An 11,902-nucleotide genomic window follows, 5' to 3' on the forward strand; every position below is an offset into this window, starting at 1 on the left:
AGCTGGCCGAGCACGTGCTGCAGCGTGACCATCCTAAACTTCTGGGACTTTATGTACTTGATGAGTCGTCGTAGATCGAGAATGGGCCTCCAGCCCCCGGTCTTCTTTCTTACGAGAAAGTATCTTGAGTAAACTCCGGAGTCGCTTTGGAACCAGCTCTATCACCCCTTTTCTTAAATTGGCCCGAACTTCCAGCAGCAGCTGAGGGATGCGTTGTTCCTGTCGGGCCACCACTGGTATTTGCAGACACTTCTGTTGACATTCCAAAGTGTGTCCATGGGTGAGAGCGTCCAGCACCCATCGATCGGTGGAGTTGGTCTCCCACATGCTGGCGAAGTTCACCAGCCGCCCTCTCACTGGGGTGCAGGGATGGGGGCCCAATGTCTTGGCCGGTTCAGTCCTGCTTGGAGGCCAGCGCACAGCCCTGGGAGCCTTGACGATGACGGCCACCTCCGAAGGCCTTGGAGAGACTCCTGTTGGCTTCCTGGGTCGTGGAACAGCAGGGTTGGCGGTTAGAGGATGAGGCCTCGTCAAAACCCTTGGAAGACCTGCTAGACTTCCCTCCTGAGGAACGAAAGGACAGGTGGTGCTGTTGTATTGTGCCTAAGGAATTGGCCATTGTGCGTGACGGTCTTGATGGCCTGGAGGGATTCATCGACAACCTTCCAAAAAGGTTGTCTCCGTCGAACAGCATGTCCAGGCCCTTCGTCTAGACCTCCTGTCTAAAGTTGGTGGCCTTGAGCCAGCCACGACGATGAAGGCAAACCCTGTTTCCCCATCTGGTGGAAACCCATGTCCGGAATGTCCAGGGCCACAGTGATGGCGTGGTCCGACGCCACCTTGCCTTCCTGAAGGATCTCCAAAGCCTCAACCCGTTTGTCATCGGGAAGGAAATCCAGGAGTGGAGCCATCTTGTACCAAAGCTCCCGGTCGTACCTGGCCACGATCGTTAAGGTTTTGGCCGCCTTGACCGTTGTCGCAACCGAGTAGATGACCTTTCTCTCCATGGAATCCAATTTCTTTCCCTCGTTGTTCGGGGGTGCAGATGAAGAATACAATGAGTTTGACGACTTCTTCCCGGCAGCCGTCAAGACCACCAAGTCTGGCGATGGTTAAGACCACAGACACTTGGGTGCAGACTCCGGCACCCACTATTTCTTTACAAGTCACTCAATCTTCACTGGGGCTGAGGCAGGGTTCCACAGCAGTGCCAGCCCCTCATCCCAGATGTCATCCAGGAGCGGTACCAACAGAATGGACTTCCTTTTCGCCTCCCGGCGCTGGTACAGGGAGCCATCCATCTCTTCCAGAGTGACCTGGAAGAGCCCCGATGCATGGGCGATCATGGAGTGGAAGGATCCCAATTCGTCTGGCGGAGAAGCCCTCAGTGGCGGGGACATCCCGCCGTAGTCAGTGTCTGTCATCGCTGTGTCTGTCCCCCTAGCAGGGGAGGGCAGCGACGGTTGAAATGGAGGCATAGGGTGTCTCCTCCTTTTCTTCATCTTTGGTTGTCTCAGACTCAATGGGGTCACCACCATTGGTGGTGCCGCTGGTGGTGCCGTCGGCATCCTCTTCTGAGTCTCCAACACCAGCGTGTGGAGGGTCGAGAGAATATCCTGCAACAGGTCTCTAGGAGGTACCCAGGGAACAGGGTCACTGGGCCCAGCACCCATGTCATCATCCCCGTTGCCATAGTCGTCGCCTCCGGCGGGCATCCCCTCGACGTTCTCATCAGTCTCCTCACCACCCTTCTCCGGGATGGTGTGGATGGAAACTATCTCCTCCTTGGACAAAGAAATGTCCATGCCCTGGAGTTCTTCTCCACCCCACTTCTTCGGGTCCTGAGGGGTCGCTCTAAGGTCTGGCATCTCTAGCTTAGGCAAAGCCTCCCGCCTGGGAGGAAGAGCCACTCTGGCCGCCACCGGGCACCCTGGACCGGGTCACCCCCTTTCGCATTCGAGAGGGAGGCAACAGCCATCTCTGTGAAAGAGGACGTTTTGGCCTGGATCCCCTGGGCCTTCCCGGGTAAGTCTGATACCTTGTCCTGCTGGGCCTTCTCCGTTTTCTCCCGCAGCTTCCCTGGGGTAGCTGACTTTCTCTTGGACAAAGAGCTGAAGCAGTGGCTGGAGATCGAGGCAGAGGGAGACAATGAATGTGCCCTGACGGTCACAGGACCCGCTTGCGCAGCGACCCCAGTGAAAGCGGACTCGCTGTGCTTGGCCTTGTCTGGCAGGCTGGATCCGGAGCCACCCGGGGCAGAGGCCCTGGCTTTGAGCCACGTCGCCAGCCGGACGTGTCAATCCTTCATCGTGCGCTTGGAGAAGCCATGGCAGATCTCACAATCTTGTTCCTTGAGCTTCGGGTGTAGACAATACAGGCACTGGGAATGCTTGTCGACCGTGAAGACATTCCGTAAACCGCAGCTGGTGCACAGCTTGAAGAGGGAAGCTCTGTACTTCTCTGAAATGATCCGGCACGGTGTAGCCCTAAAGACTTCTTGAAGCTTCCAAGAAAAAACACTCAATGATTTCTGCCCTTGAGGGGCGATAAAAGATGCCGAAAAATGGATCCCCGTTAATCAGAAGGATAAACGATGGAGCAGACGGGCTTGATTGAACCGAAAACAGAATTTCCCTACCAAAAAAGGAAAAAAAGGCAGAAAGCTTGAAGAGCGAAACGTGACGACTCTCAACACGAACGAGCGGTAAAAATCTGAAGATGGCTGCCAGAGGAGGGACTTAGGGAGAGGCCAGTTATTGGCTGGAGGGCTTTATGACCCAGAGCTCAGGGATTCGTTTATAAACTGTCTTTCTCCTATGAAACTATTTTTTCTTTTACCGAGGATTCCCAGCCTGACAACAGGGAATATTCATGAGCATGTGACTCCATGCCAGAACCCATGCTGGAGAAGTGCGTTTACCTTGGATCCTTTCAGGGGAAACCTGGATGCGTAGTCTTGGCATTACAAGTTTTCCTGTGTTGCAAAAAGGTCCAGCTCCCGGAACGCCCAGTTTGAGAAGGCATGGTTTAGCAAGTCTCTGTCTGGTTGCCATTCGTTCTCCAAGGGTAGCATTGTACATTTGCTTAGTACGTCTGCTAGATAATCAAGTTCCCATGAAACATGCTGTGCCACTAGGAACATGTGCCCACCGCCAAATGTTCTGGGCTAGTTTGGACAGCCCTGGAAAGTGTGTACCCCCCTCGCCTCCCCCTATTGGTTTACATAAAACATGGATGTGGTACTGTCCATAAGGACTGGGACTGTTTTGTGCGCTAGCTGAGTCTTGAAGTACATTGAGAATCGCTAGTAGTTCCAGAAGGTTGATGTATTTGCTGGTTCGTGCCTGTGTCCACAGGCTAGTAGCAGTGGGATGCAGGAAGTGAGCTCCCCACCCAGTCATGAATGTGTCTGTCGTCAGAGTGGCCTTGATGGCAGGTGTGTAGAAAGGTTGTCCCTTTAGCAGGTTGTCTCTGTTCCACCACTGTAGCGATTGAACCAGAGCTTTGCAAAACCACCACTAGAGGGCTCCTTTCTGTAACAGGATTCCATTCTCCTCCTTGAGGATGTTGAGATGTGCGGAGAACAGGCGTCCTACGCGAGGTGGATGGTGGCGAGGCACTCAGAGTATCTTTTGGCCACTGTATTTAAGACCCAGCGGTACGACATTATTTCCTCCCATTGCTGGGCGAAGTGTTACGCGACCCCCGCAACTGGGGACACATGGGAGGAAACATGAATGGGCATGTCATTTGGTGGCAGTGGCTGCTACGCGCCGCTGGAGGCTGCAGTCCTGCCTAGTGATTTACCACGGCGAAACCCACGCTGTTGGTACCGATAGGACATCTGACTGTGTGGAATGTAGAAGGAGGTGCCAGATGTGTATGCTCCAGCTTGGCCTTGTTTTCTGGAGCGATCTGGATAATACAGAGTGATTTTTTTGCTCAATGAATAATGGTTTAAATTTAATCCGGGCCCCGACCGGAAACCAATGGGGGCTTTGTTGAGCTGCTGAAATAGGCGTTCCATAGGAATCCCCTTAGCCCGTCTGGCTGCTCTATTTTGCAGCCCTTACAGCCAGTTGAGTAGATAAGCAGGGTAAGCTTGGAGAGAAGGAGAGTGTGGAGTCGAAGATGACCCAGAGGGCCGCACGCTCCACCTCCCGCTTCTGACATTGTGAGGGAGAAGTGTCACCAAGTGGAACCCGGTGCTAGAGGGACCTCATTGAGCACTGGAGGCAGTGAAGCTTGGGAGCCGGCGGCTGTCTGTGGTTTGCCACGGCACGGCATTTGCGTGGCACTAAGGCAGCTCATTGAAACAGATGAACATAAACATAGTTCACATAAGGCCGCAGCAAGGAGTGGAAGATGAAGATGCAAGGGGATGGCACTCCAGGAGGGAACCGTGCGCAAAAAGATCTCAAACAGTTTCTGCAGATGGCGAGGATGGCAGCTGGCAGGCACGGGGCCAACTGCTTACAGAAGGTTGCAACAGAGCTGGAGGGTGGAGTAGCAGGACCTTCGAGGGACAGGTCCCAGTCTCCATTGTTGTTTCCTGCTTTTACTGTGGAGCAAGCTATGCAGGAGCTGATTGCAATGGGACAAGAGGAGCCAGGGGCCAAGAGGAGGAGGACACTGATGGCAAAAGCAAAGGCAATCAGGCAGCAAACGGAAGCCGTCAAGAAAAGAAGGGGAAACAGTGAAAAGAACTGTGGGAGATAGAGGCAGAGGGGAAAAGCAGGGGCCTGTTGCCACCCCGGCAGCTCCTCCCATAGTGGTTCCAAGGGCGAGCAGCCGTGGACCCAGCACGCATTCGGCCATCACGGGACCTGCATCCTTGGAGCAAGTGAAAGGTATAGTGATGCAGTGCTTACAAGCATGGGGCAAAGGGGTTAATGGGCAAATGCTGTGTGAGAATATTAATACTTTTAACCAAGTAGGGAGGATCGCTGGGGGGATGCTCAGAGAGGGGTGGTTAATGGCCCAGAAGGGGCTTTTGGGGATGGCACATCGGGGCAAGCGGGTAGCGTGCCCGGTGTACTGCCGCAATGGGTAGTCACGCAGCTACAGCAGGCATCCAGCGGTCAGGGGTAAGGGGAGGTGTCAGAGAATTATACGAATTATGGCAGAGGGATGCCACGGTTCGCACCAGTGAACGCGTTAGTATGGCACAACCCAACACTGTTCAAGGAAAGGATATGGTAAAAGGAATTTATTGGTATTTTCACCTTGCTTGATTTGGAACAAACAGGTCTTGACATGTGCCAAGTTTCAGAGAAGGAAAGGGAGAAGAAAGATAGGGAGAGAGTGAAGAAGGAGGAGACCATTCACAATTGGTTAGCAGGTTTCAGAATGCTGGCATCCATTATAGTAGAAAAATTCCCAGAGGATGCGGGGGCGTTATGGATTTATGAGCAATACATTCATAACGCTTACTTAACTTATGGGGGGATGCATGGTTAAAATATGACAGGGTTTTTAGTTTAAAGATGTAGATGTGGCCGGCCATGTCATGGGAGGAAGTGGATGTTACAGGCTTCATTGAAAAGATGGTAGCAGCAAAATAAGTGGGGAAAGGGCGCAGGTTGAGAAGCCTTACTATAAGAAAGAGAAATGGACATATGGGGACAGGAGGAGGGGATCCTTTCGCGGGCGCTCTTCCTGGAATAATTGATCCAGCTATCAGCATGGGGAGAAAGCGACATGCTGGATGTTTGAGCAAAGCTATTGGCCTTTCGGCAAAATCTGTAAATTCAAACATGCATGCACCAAATGTTCGGGGAGTCATAGCACGACATCATGTGATGGGGGTGGGGGGAGGAAGAGCACTAGCACAAAGCCAAAGGAGAATACAAAGCGAAATTGCCACCTCACTGCCTACACCCATACACCTTGCCAAAATGATGCCATTCTAAACTCTCACCATAACAGTGCAGATGCACAACTAATGTGGGAGGGATTTCAGGGGGAGGAGGGGGTGTGTAGTCCCTTACACTGGTCCAGTAGGCAACAGGGAGGCGGATAAACTGAAGTCAGCGCTAAAATTGCCAGAGGTTGTGAAACAAGAAATAGCAACGGAAGTTAGTTTAGGAAGGGTGACCGGTCCTTTTGCCACCTCCCCCTTTGAAAACATTAAGGTATCACCCTTGGGATTGTTGCCCAAGAAAGAGAGAGGCCAGTTTCAACTCATCCAGCACCTCTCCTTCCAGAGGGACAATCAGTGAACGATGGCATTGCAGAGGAAAGCTGTAGGGTCAATATACACCTCCTTTGAGGATGCAGTGGAGCAGGTAAAGGCCATGTGAAAATGGGCCCTAATGGGGAAAGCAGACATTGAATTTGCCTTCAGGCTATTACCAATCAACAGAGGACGCAATAACTTGCTTGGCTTCAAGGTCAATGGGCAGTATTATTACGACAAATGCCTGCCCATGGGTTGCTCAATTTCCTGTGCATCCTTCGAGAAATGTAGCACGTTTTTGGAATACGCACTAAAGGAGAGGGGAAGTGATGCATTATTTGATGACTTTCTGTTAATCGGCAGGAAAGGGACAGCGAAATGTGGCACTTTAATGGACAGGTTTAAGGCATTGACACATGAACTGTGGGTTCCCCTAGCAGAAGGAAAGATAGTTTGCCCACTCTCTAGGCTAACATTCTTGGGAATTGAGATTGATTCAGAGGAGGGGAAGATGAGGCAACCAAGAGATAAAGTGGAGAACTTAAGGGACAATATCTGTTAGGCTCACCTGGTTCCCACAGGGGCGTCGATCGGACCCGGACAGCTGCGGTCTCCACCAACGTGATGCGTAGTGCAGAGATGACAGTCTGGACTGGCCCGCCTAATCTTGTCTGCTGGATCCGTAGAAGTATTCTCCTGCAAGTGGAGAAAGGGATTTAGCCACCCGTGGACTTTAGTGATGGCCCCCTCACCAACTGTTCTCGTTCTCCCACTGATCACCTCCGATATCCCTTTTAGTAACCTTTTAGTAACCTCACCTTATGTTTTTAAATGATGAGCTCTCCATCCTGCATGACATGCATGGGCGCGTAGATACCAGTTACTTCACTGGTTTGAAGGTACTGTAGGAGTTCCGGAAGAATATTGGCTCCAATGTTTATAAAGTTCAAAGAGTTCAATATGTCCGATGTTCACTCTTGTTCCAGTCCCTCGTTAGATTGCAGCTGGCTCCAAGAGAATATTGCCTGGAGGCAGCCAATGGAGTTCAGGTAAAAGTCTGTGTTATCAAACACTGTCCGGTAAAAGTTGCATGAATTTAACTTGTTGTTTTCTCTCCCTTTATAGGTGCGGCATAAGAAGATGCGGCGAATTAAAGAGTAATGCCTCCGGTGATAAATCAGGTAAGCCTATGTGGCAAAAGAGATTGTCTTTGTCGGTTCTCACGGCTCACCTTGTGTTTTCTTTTGTTGTTCCTTCCAGGTGCTGGGTTTCAACGAAGAAAATGATGGAGGCAGCGCCGAGTCAAAAGATGCTGTGGACTGGTGTTATAACGCAGCGCTGCTGCTGGCGACGCGGCGCGTGCTGGAATAATGTCCTTTCCAGGCTCGGAGATGTGCTGGGTCCGGAATCCGGTACGGAATCAAATAAAGTTTGTTTCTAACCTTGTCCTTTTCTTCCTCTTTATTCTAGGAGCTCCGGATTCGAGGCGGGCGTGGCAGAAGACTGGATGCAGGCTGCAGGCACGGTGAGCGTCACGCTGCTGGATGCAGAATAACGCGAAGCGTGTGCTGCTGTTCGGGCGTGGTTTAAATAGCCTCCAAAGTAGTTCCAGGTAAGAAGTTCCCTAGAGCCACGCCCGAGTAAAAAATAGTCCCTGTAACAAAATAGTCCCATCCAGGCCTCATGTAGGCTTGGGGGGGGTTTGCAGCATGGTCTGCATCAGGTAAGTAAAGTCTATGAGCCTGGCGCCTATGGCGCCAGGACTGATTTCTATGATGAGCCTGGCACCTAAGGTGCCAGGACTGAACCCAGACAGTCCCTAGCCGGGGCTGCTGAGGTTTAAATAAATGTCTGGACGCCTGCTCCCGGAGCTGATGGCCTTGGTCCTGATGCCCGGGGGTAGGCATCATGACAATATCAAGGGATTGAGCGGGCAGGAACAAGGCGACATTGAGGGAGCTACAGTCATTGCAGAAAAACAAAATTTCGCTGGTAGGGTGATCCCAGCAGGCAGGGTGTTGGCCAGGAGCTTTGAATGGAAGACAGTGGGGCTGCAACATGCATCCCAACACGTCTGTCTGGGGGCAGAAGTATAGGAGGATCTGAAGATGTGGGACAGTTTCCTGGATAGGTCTAATGGGGTGCTACTCTGGAGAGAACAGCCGGCAACTAGTGAAAGCATGAGGCTTTTTACGGACGCATCAGGCCCTCACGGGTTTGGAGCGATCCTGGGGAAGAAATGGTGTGCACACACATGGCCGGCATCATGGCATGAAGAGGGTGTAACCTGAGACAACACACTGCTAGAGTTGTTTCCCATCGTGGTGGCAATTCGGCTATGGGAGACATCACTGGCCAATGAAAGTGTGATTCTGTATTCAGATAACCTAGCAGTGGTTCAGATCATGAATCAAAGGACATCTAGCAACTTGAGGGTTTTGAGGTTAGTCAGGGAGCTTGCAACAAGCTTGCACACTTTAAACTCGGAAGTGAGAGCGAGACACATACCCGGGGTAAGGAACGTAGCAGCTGACTCTCTCTCTCGTTTACAGTTGGGAAGGTTTCGGGAGAGCAGACCAGAGGCAAATGAGAGGATGACCCCATTCAAGGGCCAATGGTGGGGCATGATTGGGAAATGTGAGCACACTGATCAGCACGGCATTGGCGACAGGCACAGGGAGGTGATACAAGGCGTGTTGGGAGCGATTCCTGACTTTCAGGGAAGGTTTCCTGGTGGAGCACCAGGGCGGATCTCCAGTGTGCGCCTTTATCGGGTTGGGTTGGCAGACTCAGAAAACCAGAGCCTGGGTAGCTTACCACCTGGAGGAAATAGCCCACTACAACAAACTGGGAGGGAAGGCTGACCCCACTAAGGAACACTATGTCACGATGGCTATGAAGGGTTGGGCTAAACGCATGGAGTAGAAAGTCAATCCCAGGTGCCTCATAGACATGTTGAAGCTCCACAGGTTGATAGGAATACTGGCAAAGACATGCCGTAGCGAAGGGGAAGTGGTACTGTTCACGGAAGCATTCACCTTAGCCTTCTTTGGGGCGTTCAGAGTCAGCGAGTTGGTCTCAGAGAATAAGGAGGGCCGGGGTACAAGTTTCAGGATGGAAGATGGCATGATGGCAGGGGATCGGGCTCAGATACACATAAAAAGGTCTAAGACGGACCAAAAAGGGAAGGGGAGAACAATCACACTCTACTGCATTAAAGAAAGCCCATGATGCCCAGTAGCTGGCCTAGCCGCATACCTAAAAGAAGACCTGCGCCAGGAGCAGTTGTGCCTCTCCTGCTGCACAGGGACGGGACGGCCCTGAGCAGGTGCCAGTTTAAGAGCGTGATTACAGGACCCACTCGATCAGAATTGGGGCAGCCACATCAGCAGCAGGGCTGGGCATCAGTCCAGAAGCAATTATGGAAATGGGGGGATGGAAGTCTAGCTGTTTCAATAGATATATCAGACTGGACAACATGTGATGTTAATATGACACGTTCTCATCTCCTCTCAAAAAAACAGCAGCTCTAAGGGGGAAGCGGTCCGTGTGGGTGGTGGGTCATTCCTTTGTGACAAGGATCATGGATAAATGGACCCCGGAGAGGGAGAGGATGACGGCAAGTGAGTTTCGGATCTGGTGGCATGTGGTGCCAGGGATGAGATAGGGGCAGCTGGGAGGGCATGTGCAAAGGCTGTTGAGTGAACATCCAAGGCCCGGCGTGCTACCAATTCATCTGGGTGGAAATGACCTCACAAGCCTGGGCAGAGGGGCGCTAATGGGGGAAATGATGGACACTTCAGAAATTGGCTTCCCAGTTGGGAGACACTGAGATCATTTGGTCTGAGGTTATACGGAGGGAAAAGTGGAGAGGAGCTGAATGTCATTCAGCTGTGGGAAAATCGAGAAGGAAGTTGAACGGGGCAATGGCCAAGTTCTGCAGGAGCAGAGGTTTCATCCAGGTCAGGCACGTTTTAATCAACCTGAAGTCTCCAGAGTATTATGAGAAGGATGGAGTGCATCTGTCTATGGCGGGCATAGATTTGTTTTTCTGGAACTTGTTCACAAAGCTGCTGGAGCTATGAGCCAAGAATGGGGGGAGCCACAGATGGGCGTGGACCCATCAGTGGCGTGGCAGTGTTTTAGTGACCAGCGACACTGTAGGTACTACAAACGAGGTGTGGGAAAGCGGGAGGTGTTTTCGCTCCTCATGATCAGCGCTCCTCTGAGACCTAGCGGTAAGGGCACTTGACGTATCTAAGAGGGCGCGGCTTCCCCCGGCAAGAACGGCACTACTCAAGCCCAGGATCACCTGCAAGGGCAGGTGGGGTGCAGACAATAACAGTTGGGGGTGGAGGTGCTTTGGCCTAGAGTAGTCTTTGTTGGAAAATAGGGGAAGCAATGTTGAGATGGAGCAGTCGGCTGGTCGCCGCACCTGGAGAACAATTTTACAAGGTTTGGTTTTGCAGTGATGACAAACATGTAGTGTTGAGTATGTTGTGATAACCTGGCAGCATCCTCCTTCCTTTCCCCTGGATAAGGGGGAGGGGTGGGAGAAAGCCTGCAAAACCAGGACTGCAGCCCGCAAAGAAGAAAGGGGGCGGGATGCCCGCCAAACAGGAGCAAAAGTCTTCGAAAGGGCAACAAAGGGAAGGGGCGAGCTAGGAAATATAAGGGGGCTCAGACAGCAGGCAGCATCATCTTTCTCTGCGTCGACGCTGGTGGAATGAGAACCGGGGGCTGTTTTTCCTACCACCCACCCACCCTATATAGGGAACGCTACAGCAAAGGAAGCAGAAAGGCTTCACCATTGCAGTCGCAGAGCGGTGGGGCAGTGTTTTAGTGACAAGTGACACTGTAGGTACTACAAACGAGCCGTGGCAAAGCGGGAGGTGTTTTCACTCCTCTCACGATCAGCCGCAAGGGTGCTGCAGGTATCTAAGAGGACTCGGCTTCCCCCGCCAAGACCGGCACTCCTCCAGCCCAGGATCACCTGCAAGGGCAGGTGGGGTGCAAACAATAGAGGGTGGGGGAGCTTTGGCAGAGAGTGGACTTGGTTGGAAAATAGGGGAAAACATTTTGAGATGGAGCAGTCAGCTGGTCGCCGCACCTGGAGAACAATTGTATAAAGTTTGGTTTTGCAGTGATGACAAACATGCCAACAAAGGAACAAATGTCTCTATCTGCCTTTTTTCCAGAATAAGGGGAGGTAAGGGTAGCGAATGGAAAGAGCAATGGTGTTGGTATATCTATGGACAAGTGCCCAGGTTATGAAGGGTCCAGGAACGAAGGATGGGAGACAAGTTATCTCAGAAGCATAGCAACCTCTGCAGAGAAACAAACTACAGCAGTTATTTACCTTTCGGTGCCTGTGCTGCTGACGTTTTGCAGAGTAGGATGACACAATAATGTGTTTAGATCTAGAAATGAAAGACATGTTGTTAATTAAATACTACAAACACAAGACATCATATAACGATATATAATCGAAACGTCCAAAGAGGAGCTGCCATTCTCCTCTCCCCGGCCACTAATGCATCCTCCATCACGTACACAAGACAGGATTAACTGGAAGTTTATGAAGAACAAGGAGAGACAACTTTACACTTGGCCAAAAAAGAAGATCACTTTCTCACCAAAAAAGTAGTGAATAGTTGCCGGCCACTCAACTAAAGCAAATGATTCCTTAATTATTCCCTAAAAGACATATTTCACATTTAAAAA

At 51.5% G+C, this 11,902-nt stretch overlaps 1 long non-coding RNA gene across 1 annotated transcript in view; it reads right to left on the reverse strand.

Moving 5' to 3' along the window:
• LOC138498525 (uncharacterized) overlaps window positions 1–11,649 on the reverse strand; it is a 138,707-nt gene extending 127,058 nt beyond the window's left edge. Inside the window, exon 1 of the long non-coding RNA XR_011278730.1 lies at window positions 11,538–11,649. This is a non-coding gene — a long non-coding RNA (uncharacterized lncRNA). The remainder of the gene's footprint in view (window positions 1–11,537) is intronic.
• Between the last annotated feature and the right edge of the window lie 253 nt (window positions 11,650–11,902).

The sequence above is a fragment of the Ambystoma mexicanum genome, chromosome 5q, assembly GCF_040938575.1.
Source record: "Ambystoma mexicanum isolate Mex_15411 chromosome 5q, UKY_AmexF1_1, whole genome shotgun sequence".
Classification (NCBI taxonomy): Eukaryota; Metazoa; Chordata; class Amphibia; order Caudata; family Ambystomatidae; genus Ambystoma; species Ambystoma mexicanum.